At 45.6% G+C, this 10,920-nt stretch overlaps 1 pseudogene; it reads left to right on the forward strand.

Moving 5' to 3' along the window:
• The first annotated feature begins 9,468 nt into the window (after window positions 1-9,468).
• LOC142444705 (basigin pseudogene) lies at window positions 9,469-10,674 on the forward strand (annotated as a pseudogene).
• The last annotated feature ends 246 nt before the right edge of the window (window positions 10,675-10,920 follow it).

Here is a 10,920-nt window from a genome sequence, read left to right on the forward strand (position 1 = left end):
ATTAAGACAAAGCCTGGAAGGCTCAACACTACTTCTGGGTGTTGAATGGGCCGTGGTAGCATACTGTTTTCCGAATTGGGCTGCTAACTCTAAGGCCAGCAACTTGAAAATCACCAGCTTCCTTAAGAGTCAAAGTTGAGACTATTATTGGGAAGAGTTACAGTTTTGCAAACCCACCAGGGGCATTCTAACCTGTCCTCTAGAAGCCCTGGCACCATAGTGATTACACATTGGGCTTCTAACTACAAGATCGGCAGGTTGCAACCATGCACCATTCCGAGGGAGAAAGACGAGGCTTTCTACTCTTAGAGTTACAGTCTCAGAAACCCACAGGGGCATTTCTACCCCGTTCCATGTGTCACTGTGAGTCAGAATGTATTTGATGGCCGTGAGTTACAGCATTATTATGAGTCAGGATAGACTTGATGGCAGTGTTTGATTGTTTTTTTTTTGTTTTGTATTTCACCCCCCTGGAGTTTTGGATGTTGACTATGTCATGTTTTATTCCATTACCGTGATTTTGCAGACATTATTTCAATTTTCTTGAATGCCTTATCTTCTCTGAAGAACTTTCTTTGGTAAACATAAATACTGCATATATTTCAGGGCATCTCAGGAATTACTTTGTAGGGAACACTTTCCATGGAGCCTGCACACTGTCTTGGCTCCCTTTCTGCACTCCTGCAGAACACATTTCTGAGCTGCAGCACCTATCCTATGGAACCTTGCCTCTTACACTCAACTAATCTGCCCTTTGTGTCGCAGCAGAAATATCCTCGAGGGACGATGATCTATTGTGGTGACAGGAAATGACTTGGAAAAGCTCTGTTATCCATGTTTTTATAAGTGCCAACAAACAAGTGGGTGAGACCAGGCAAATAGGGTTGATGAAGCAGTGAAAGAGGGAATTCGTGGGGCCAAGAATGAGGCATCTCAGAAGTAGATCATCCAGGAAGAAGACCCACCAGCCGAACGTGTTAAAATCTCTGCCTGAAATGGGAAACAGCAGAGGCCTTGCCATGCCAAGTACAGAGACCAAAGCAAGGAGACCTTGAGACAAACCAGAACAGCCTCACTGAGACTATCAGGCTACAAGGCAACGCAGCAGACAGGCTTCCTGGCCCACGAAGGCATAAGCCAAAGGACCACAAGGCTGAGAAGCCATGGACTAGAGAGAGAGTGTCTTGGATGCTAGCTTAGGGGAGGCACTCCTAGGGACCAAAGACTATCCTTAATGTTTTATGGGCCTGACATGGCTAACCTGTCAGTTTCCCTAATAATCCTAAGTGTTGCCGATGCGTTCTGCTTGGCCATGACAGCAGATTCTCAAACCCAGAAGAGAAGTAGAGTGCTGTGGGCGAAAATATTGGCATCAGACTAGATTGATTGAAGGAAGAACAGGGGCATGTGCGACTTCTGCCTTGTGTCAGTTGGTATGGCACAGGAGTTGCCTTCTCCTTTGTGTAGGCAGGGCAGACATGACCCTCCACGTGACTTTCTCATCTATGACTTAGCATTAAATGGTAGGCCTGAAATAGAATAGGCTAACTATATGTCTATTGAAAGACCAAAAGAAGTTTAAAAGAAAGAAAAGAAACAATTTCTCTAAGACACAACTGTTACCTAACTGCCTCGCATTGCCCAGATTCTAATTAGGCTGTTGCTCCTGCCTCATTTGCACAACCAATCCATTTGCAGAGTCAATTCTGACTGGTAGTAACCCCCACCTGTCATGAAATAGATCAGTTGCCCTCGGGTTTTACTGGCTCTGACATTGCAGAAGTAGATGAGCAGGCCTTTCTCTTAAAATTCCTCTGAGTGGGCTTGAACTTCCAATTTTCCATGATTGATATAATGCTTAACCATTTGTACCACTTAGGGACCCCCTATGAAGTGACCTCCTTTTGCCCTCTTATCATCTAGGCTGTTCTGCTCAAATCATATGCAGAGTCTCATTGGAGCAGACATTTTCTTGATGTGTCTCCTTAAGGTCTGAGTCTCCATATCTTGTCTGGTAGTTACATAATCTGGTGTCAACTTGAGACTATTAAGAACGAAGGGGTAGAGTCTAGCCTGCCATTCAGGTCGCAGCTTGATGACCTTATTTGGAGGTGCCATGAAAATTAATGGCTTACTCTCTGCCTTATCTTACTGCTGACAAGACATATGGAGCTATGCTGATGGCAGCCAGAGCCCTGGAGCTTGGGGAGTCACATGGAGACCCACGCCAGCACTGAGAGGCTTCCACCACCACTGGATCCACAAGACTTTCCACCCACTGGCCTGTGATCTTCCTGCACTCTGTGTCATTACGTGTGTTGTGTGAGTCTGAAGAGGAGCTTTTAGATTGGTGTCAGACATATGTGCTAGTATCGGATTTGATTTGGACTACGCTGGGATGTTTTCTTAATACACAATTACTCTTTGATATAAAGGTCTCTATTACACACATATGAGTCTCCCTGGATTTGTTTCTCTAGTCTACCCTAACTAACACATGTTGCTTTTAGGACAGCTCTAGGATAAATGTCTTTAGTTTGTTATAAAATTTAGCAATTTTTTGTTCTATCCTCCTAGGTTCTATCAGTACCCGTGTCTGATCAGAATGTACTCTACAATCATTAAGGCTTTTGGGGAAATAAGTAACAATGTTGATGTTGTTGTTGGTAGGTGCCATCAAGATGGTTCCAACCACCCACAGTGACCTTGTGCACAATATTATACACAACAGGACAAAACACTGTCCAGTTCTGTGACATCCTTCCAACGTTCCCCATGTTTCAGTCATTGCTTCAACCACTGTGTCATTCCATCTCATTGAGGGCATTCTTCTCTTTCACTGCCCCTCTGCTTTACCAAGCATGATGCCCTTCTCTAGGGAGTGGTCTTTCAACAACACATGCAAAGTACATGAGGTGAAGTCTCACCATCCGTGAATCTAAGGAGCCTGCTGACCATACTTCTTCTAAGACACCTGTGTTTGTGCTTTTGGCAGTCAATGGTACTTTCATCATGCTCTACCAGCAGCATAATTCAAAAGAATCTGTGCGTCATCGTCTAACTTTCATATGCCTATGAGGCAATAGATAACCCCGTGGCTTGAGTCAGGCCCAACATAGTCCTCAAAATACCATCCCTGCTTGTCCATTCTCTAAAGAGTTCTTGTGCAGTGGATTTACGGTATGCACCATGTTGTTTTCCTCTGCTGCTTCCATGAGCATCGATTGTGGATCCAAGCAAGATGAAAGCCTTGGCAACTTCAAGCTTTTCTCTGTTGATCATGATGTGACCTATTTGTGCAGTGGTCAGGTTTTTTATCTTCTTTACATTGAGCTGTAGTCCACACTGAAGGCTGTAATCCCTGATTTTCATTAGCAGGTACTTCAAGCCCTCCTTAATTTCAGCAAGTAAAGTTATGTCATCTCCATATTGCATATTGTAAATAAGCCTTCCTCTAATCTTGATACCATATCCATATTCATATAATTCAGCATCTCTGATGCTTTGCTCAGCATACAGATTGAATAAGTATAATGAGAGGATATAGCCCTGTCAGACATCTTTCCTGATGTAATCATGCACTATTCCCTTGTTCTGTTCTTACAAATGCCTCTTGATCCAAGGACGAATTCCAAATGAGTGCAATGAAGTCTTCTTGAATTCCAATTCTTCTCAATGTTATCCATTTGTTTGTTGTGACTCACACAGTCAAATGCCTTGATATGGTCAGTAAAACACAACTGCATATCTTCTTGGTATTCTCTGTTTTGAGGCAAGATCCATTTTGGTACCATGACATCTTCTGACTCTTGCCTGAACCTCTGACAGTTCCCTGTCAATGTACTGCTGCTACCATTGTTGGGTGATCTTCAGAAGAATTTTATGTGAGATATTGATGATATTGTTCTATAGTTTGAGCATTCTGGTGGGTCACCTTCCTTTGGAATGGGTACACAAATGGAATTATTCCAGTCAGTTGACCAAGCAGCTGTCTTCCAAATTTCCTGGCACAGACTAGTGAATGCTTCCAGTACTTCATCAGCATTCTGAAACATTCCTATTGGTATTCCAGAATCAGACGCCCTATCCATTAGGCAATGTGACCCCACTCCTACTGGTATTCCATCGATTCCTGGCACTTTATTTTCAACTAATGCTTTCAGTGCAGCTTGAACTTCTTCCTTCAGCTTCATTAGTTCTTGCTTCTGAAATGCTGCAAAGTGGACTTGTTCTTGTGGGTCAAGTGACTCTGTGCACACTCCCTGCACCATTCAATATTCTACCCTTAAAATCTTTCAATATTACAACTTGAGGCTTTGGTTTTTTAAACTAAATTTTCTCACTTTAAGATATGCTGAGCATATTCTTCCCTTTGGTTTTTAATTCTAGGTCTTTGTGCATTTCATTTTAATACAATCCTCTTACCAACAACATTGTATGTCATGATTGATTGAGCAATGTCCTCTTTGACAATGAATGATAGGCCATTTTTCTTAATTGTGTTATTCCCGGAAATACAACTCCTATGATTTTTGACTCAAAATTGCCAATGTCACTCCATTTGATCTCATGAATGTCTAGGATATTGATCTTTATGTGCTCCATTTCAATTTTGATGACTTCCAATTTTCCTCTATCCATGCATCACACACTGCAAGTTCCAACCATTAGCCGATTACTTCAGCAGCTGCTTTTCCTTACTTTGAGTCATTCCTCATCAGCAATGAAGCGTCCGGGTCTTCACGTCTGCAGGCTTTAGCTGACTCAGGTCGCCACTGTCGACTCCACTGAGAAACCAGCCTGTCCTCAACCACATTTTGAGCGACCTTGGACCCGTTCAATGGCACCGTCTCTACAGTGTTCTGTTTCTACTCTTAGGCCCTTGGTATCTGACAATGTTTCAAAACTGTGCCGAAGGTTTTCATTGGCTACTGCCTCCAAAGGGGCGAGCCAGGTCCTTCTTTTAATGAATTAAAAGAAAAATCCCCAGTTTTACATAATTCACATATCATACAATTCAGTTGTTCAGTCACATCAAGGGGCATTGTATAGTCACCACCACCTCAATCTGACAGCCATCCCCCTCCTTTCCCCATGGTTATATCGCCTTTCAAATGAGTTGTTCAGTTTCAGTCACTTCTAGTGCTCCCACCCACCCCTAACCTCCACCTTCGTTCTTTACTCCCCTCCCCCCCTCCCTATCGCCCCCATCCCACCCCTGCATTCCCTACAACCCCTCGTGTCAGTTATTGTTCATATGCATCCACTCAAGTCTGTCTTCACTCTCAGTTCTTAGTCTGGAAGCTCTGCTGAAACCTGTTCCCTTTGGACGGAACTTGGAATACTAGCAATTGAAATACCAGCATCACAGCAACACACGAATTGCCACAGTATGACAAGCTGGCTGACAAATAGTGGTCAAATGACAATAAACTATTTTAAAACAAGCTTATAAGTTTGCCCAGATGCCCGACCGCATAAACTACATCATGGAAAGGACAGGTGTGCTACTCTCCTCAAAGATTTAGAGTTTAACCTGACTCTCTCTTTACCCTAATCACAGGGGTCCTCAAACTTTTTAAACAGGGGGCTAATTCACTGTCCCTCAAACCATTGGAGAGCTGGACTATAGTATTAAAAAAAACTATGAACAAATTCCTATGCACACTGGATGAGTCCGCTGCTAAGCAGGACAGGTAGCAGCGGTAAAAACACCCAGCGGTCCTGATAAATGTCCTCAGTGGGCCATATGTGGCCCGCGGACGGTAGTTTGAGGACCCCCGCTTAATGTCTTTACCTAACGGCTTACTCGAGCTAATCGATTTAGTTTATTGTATCCCAAGTCTGAAGATCTTAGGGAGTAGCCATCCATCACAGTCTGATGCTTGCATTTTTGTTGTGTTCACTGATGGCAGTTCTCTGTCCACAGTGTTGGTTGCTGCTGCAGCTGTCATTTAGGAGGAGTCCAGCTGTTGGTGACAGCTGATGGGCCAGTTTGCATTCCCACCAGAAATAGAGAAGGATCACGATTTTGCTGTTTAGTTCTTTTCTGACTATGGTTTGGACCCACTGCCATCAAGTTGATTACAATTCATGGAGATCTTACTTCACATAGGGTTTCCAGCTTGGTCAATCTTCACGAGAGCAGAGAGCCTCATCTTTTCCCCACTGAGTCACTGGTGAGTTTGCACTGCGACCTTAGGTTTAGCCGTCCAACACGTCTCCAACAGTGCCTCCAGGCCTCAAATGGACACGGAGCTCCTAGATGGCGATGGCTGTACTGGGTGACGCTTGTGCTCGCCTCTGGAATCTAGGCTGTCCCTTTGGACTTGCTGCTGTGTAGGAGAAAGGACCCAGCAGGGGCTGACTTGGGTCAACTTGACCAAACACATTCTTCATACATATGTTCTCCGAGAGTGGAATCAGAAGACTCTTGCTGGTGGCATAAAAAAAATCAATGTTAACCAGTCTGTTTGAGTAGGAGAGTCCTGATGCTGGCTGTGCAGGGGGAAGCCACATGGAGGGAAAGAATCAGAGGTGTCAATTGATTTCACTGAGCAGTGAGGGCCTTTAAAAATTAAAGGTACAGGTTTTTTTTCCTCTCAAGTTTTGGTTCAGTTTCCCAAACAAAATCATCTTTCTCTATTACTAAAGACAGAGTTCTGTAGCTTTGTTTTAGCCTCCCTTCTCTAAAACATTCTAGAAGCCACGGTCTCACCAGGCTTGCTCAAAAGGTTCCTCCCTTCTGCATGCTCTCGGCATTAGGAATACAAGATGGGGAAAGGGGGTCATAGATGATTTGGGGTTTTGTTTGATTTTTCCCCCCTTTTTTCTTTCAGAATGAGTGAGGTAAGCAAAACACGTTGGGCTGGACTTACAAAAGGACTTGATTGACCAGATTCACATTATAAACCTGCTAAAAAAGAGAGAATAGCCAAAAAAAGGAAAACGAAGCTCAAACTGGGATACCTTCAGTTTGACAGCTTTCCTGATAAGCAGACTCATCCTCTGGGCAAGTCCACTGATCTGCTCTGGACAGGTGAGTAGTCTCTTTCAAGTATGCTTTTATTTCAGCACGGGCCCTGTTATTAACCTGGGACCACTCAGTGGTTTGGAAAATGCATGACATAGGGTTAGGGGTTTGGCTGATGAATTAAGTATGGAGGTGCAAGTGCACTCGGGGGCACCTTAGAGGAGAGGCCTGGTGATTTCTGAAAAATCAGCAGTGGGAAGCCCTGGAGCACAATTGTACTCTCTGACACACGTGGGGTTGCCCAGACTCGGGGTGGTTGCGGTGACAACTAGCCAAACAAATGCTCCCATTTTCCTTTCTGGATTATTCTAAGCCAGAGAGACCTTTTCTGTGGGTAGGTAGCCTATGATCTGACTGTGCCAAGTCAAAAGCCAATTGTGTTCTCCGAGGTGGTAGCTCCCTAATCTGATAAAGACGCTAGTGGTACTTGGCACGTGGCAGGGGCAGGGTGAATACAAGGTCCCTTCATGGTCACCACCACCTAAGGAAGCAGGCAGAATTATCCTTTGTTTTCTGTTTGTTTTTTTAAGGGCAGATGGTAGGAAGGGCCCAGAGAGCTCAAGGAGCTGTTGATATTGATGTCCCAACTCAGTAACAGGCATCCGCTTGTATTGTGCTTCCTTGCACTGCACAGATTTTATGTTTGCTTATTTTTTTAATATAAATGACAGGTTTAGGGCAATCCTGCATTGACCAAGCCTAATGGTGTCCTGCTGAACTCCCAGCCTTTATCACATCTGGGGCATTCTCACAGCATTTGAAACAATTTCGTAATGCCATTGCACACTAAACATGAAACATAAATATCATATGAATCGGGAAACCAAATAAAAATAAAGTGTGGGCCTCACTAGACTTTATTTGGGCCATGTGGGCCCGAATCGGCAGGATCTCCCAGGTCTCCCTGTGTGTGGGAGTATCATCACCACATCTGTCTTTCCCGAAGTTGTGTTTATGCTCCTGAGCCTTTCTAGTCAAAGGGAGAAACTTAGGTTAGCATTGTGACCTGTACCTTTTGAGACCGGTGACCTTTTCCTTTGTGAAAGTTTTAGGATCTTTGGGGGACGTTCTACTTACGTAAAGAGCGACAGACTCAGAAACCCAAAGGGGCAGTTCTATCCTGTCCCCGAGGGTCTCTGTGAGGCCTGGACTCCATGCTGAGTTGTTTTGTTTGTTTGTTTGTTTGAGGGAGAAATTGGCCAAACCTTGGTAGGCTGCTGGGGAAAAGGTTGCTAGGGACAGAACTACAGAACTCAAGGCTGCTCTCTAATGATAATTCCTTTCGCCATCACATATTTATTTGGAAAGAGTCCAGGTTCACATAAATAAATCAACAATTTCTCTCTACGGCTCAAACACGCAGCACAAAGATTTTGGAATCTAGCAACAACTTGGCGAGAAATGAAGCCCTTGGCTTTGATTGGAACATATGCGTTGGCGGCCAGACTAGGCTCTGCTGCTGAAGACGCATCTTTCCTGCTGCGTTTTCCAGAGCAAGTTTCTGTCGGTCTCTGCGGCTCATTCTCCCGGTCTGTGAAATGGCAACAGCCGATTCCTCCCCTCGCTGTTGCATTGATGATTCTGTGTGATGACAAGCGCAATTGCTTGGTGCACACTAGGTGGTTCATAAATGCTAACTATTAATTTTAACTAGAAATCAGAATAGGTGAGGGCTGGCCTTGGTTTTTCAGCTAGAAAGCTTTCTCAACCTTAGCTCAGTTGCTTAGTGTTTTTGAGCTTAAGCCAATGCAAATATAAGGACAAATGTGAGCAAACAAAAGCAACCCATGAAACAACACTGAATTACTTCCCAACATTTTCCCTACCAATCATTTTTCCCCTTCATTTTCATCTGTTACTTGACTTGTATTTATTAATACTTAATTTATGTTCCTATTTTAATTAATCAAAGATGTACATACCTAAACATACAGCACAAATAGTATGGAGACAAATAATAATAGGAAGACTAAACAGAAACAAAGTAGCAAACTCTTCTTATTAATAAATCCATATTTTCATTATAGGTTCGGACCTACTTAAGTAAATCACCAACATCTGAAAGAAGAACTACTGGAACTATTGGAACTCTAGTGGTGTAGTGGCTAAGCAGTCGACTGCTAACCACAAAGTCGGCAGTTCAAAACCACCAGTCCTCTGAGGGAGAAACTGAAACTTTCTTCTCTAGTAGAATTACATTCTTAGAGGTTCAGTTCTACTCTGGAGCAGTTCTACTCTGTCCTATAGACTTGTTATGAGTCAGAAACAGCTCAATGACAGTGAATTTGTGAGATGTTTTGGACCGGAAACCTGGTGGTACAGTGTGTTAAGCACTGCCCTGTTAACCAGAAGGTCAGTGGCTCAAACCCATTAGTCACTCGTTAGGAGAAAAATGAGGCAGCCTGCTTCCTTAAAGATTTATAGCCTTGGGCAGGCGGTTGGTGGCGGTCCGGTCGCAGAGTGAACGAGGCGACATGGCGGCTGCGCTGCTCGTGGTGCTGGCGGTCGCGGCCCTGGTCACCGAAGGCGCCTCTGAAGCCGAGGGCATGGTCTCAACCTCGGTGCAGGAATCCGGCCCCAAGTCTCGCCTGATATGTGCTCTGAACAGCAGCTCCACCGCCATTGAGGGCCACCGCTGGATGCGCGGGGACAAGGTGCTCCAGGAGGACAAACTGCCTGATCTGAGGACCGAATACCTGGTGAGTGCCAATGAAAGTGGGGGCCATTACACCTGCATCTTCCTGCCCGAGCCAGCTGGCAGGGCCTCCATCCCCGTGAAGGGCCTCCCCGGGTCAATGCCGTGAAGAAGTCAGAGCACACCAGCGAGGGCGAGAGCATCACGCTGAAGTGCAAGTCGGATTCCCACCCGCCCGTCACCCAGTGGGTCTGGTACAAGAAAGTAGATGCAGCCGAGCAGGTCCTTGCCAACGGCTCGCAGAGCAAGGCCATGGTACGGTCCTGGGAGGGGCACACAGAGCTAAATATCGAGAACCTGGACATGGAGAGCAACCCCGGTACATACGTGTGTAATGGGACCAGCTCCATGGGCACTCACTCTGCTACTGTGACACTGCGCGTGCGCAGCCGCCTGGCTGCTCTCTGGCCTTTCCTGGGCATTTTGGCTGAGGTCCTCGTGCTGGTCACCATCATCTTCATCTACGAGAAGCGGCGCAAGCCTGAGGAGGTCCTGGATGATGAGGACATGGGCTCCGCACCACTAAAGAGCAGTGGACACAGCGTGAATGACAAAGACAAACAGATCCGCCAGAGGAACTCCAGCTGGGCGCAGGCCACCTGAAGTCTCTGACAAGGGAGGGGCCCCTCCAGCAGTCAGACGTCGCCCCTCCCTCTGGAAGCCACCTGGGGAGCCAGCCCCACCCAGAGATGACAGTCAGAAGCCAGTCCCTCCTTCCAGCCAAACCAGGTGTCTCCCCAAGTCTCCGGCACCGTGGGTGCTTGATGGGACCCTGTGCACTCCCCTGTCCTGCTGTGCCAGGTCCCCATCCACAACCGTGACTGGAGTCCCATGTGTCCCCAGGCCCTGACGCGCGCCAACTGCAATTGTGAGTGAGCGGTGGGGTCTGCTGAAAAGACCTCCCACCTGACCTCCTGTTCACCAATAAAGGTTGACTCGGCTCCCCTTAAAAAAAAAAAAAAAAGATTTATAGCCTCAGAAACGCCAGGGAGCAGTACTACACTGCTTTATAGAGTCACTAAGAATTCAAATATACCTGATGGAAGTGGGATTTCTCTTTTAATATCTAAATGTGGTAGTTACATCCTTTCGTGTCAACTTGAAGATATACACAAGGGTAGGGCTGGTATTGAACCTGTCCATTAGGTCACAGCTGATTGTGCCTCCTTGTGGGTGTGGCTTTTTCTTCAGG

This window comes from Tenrec ecaudatus, chromosome 4, assembly GCF_050624435.1.
Source record: "Tenrec ecaudatus isolate mTenEca1 chromosome 4, mTenEca1.hap1, whole genome shotgun sequence".
NCBI classification, from domain to species: Eukaryota; Metazoa; Chordata; class Mammalia; order Afrosoricida; family Tenrecidae; genus Tenrec; species Tenrec ecaudatus.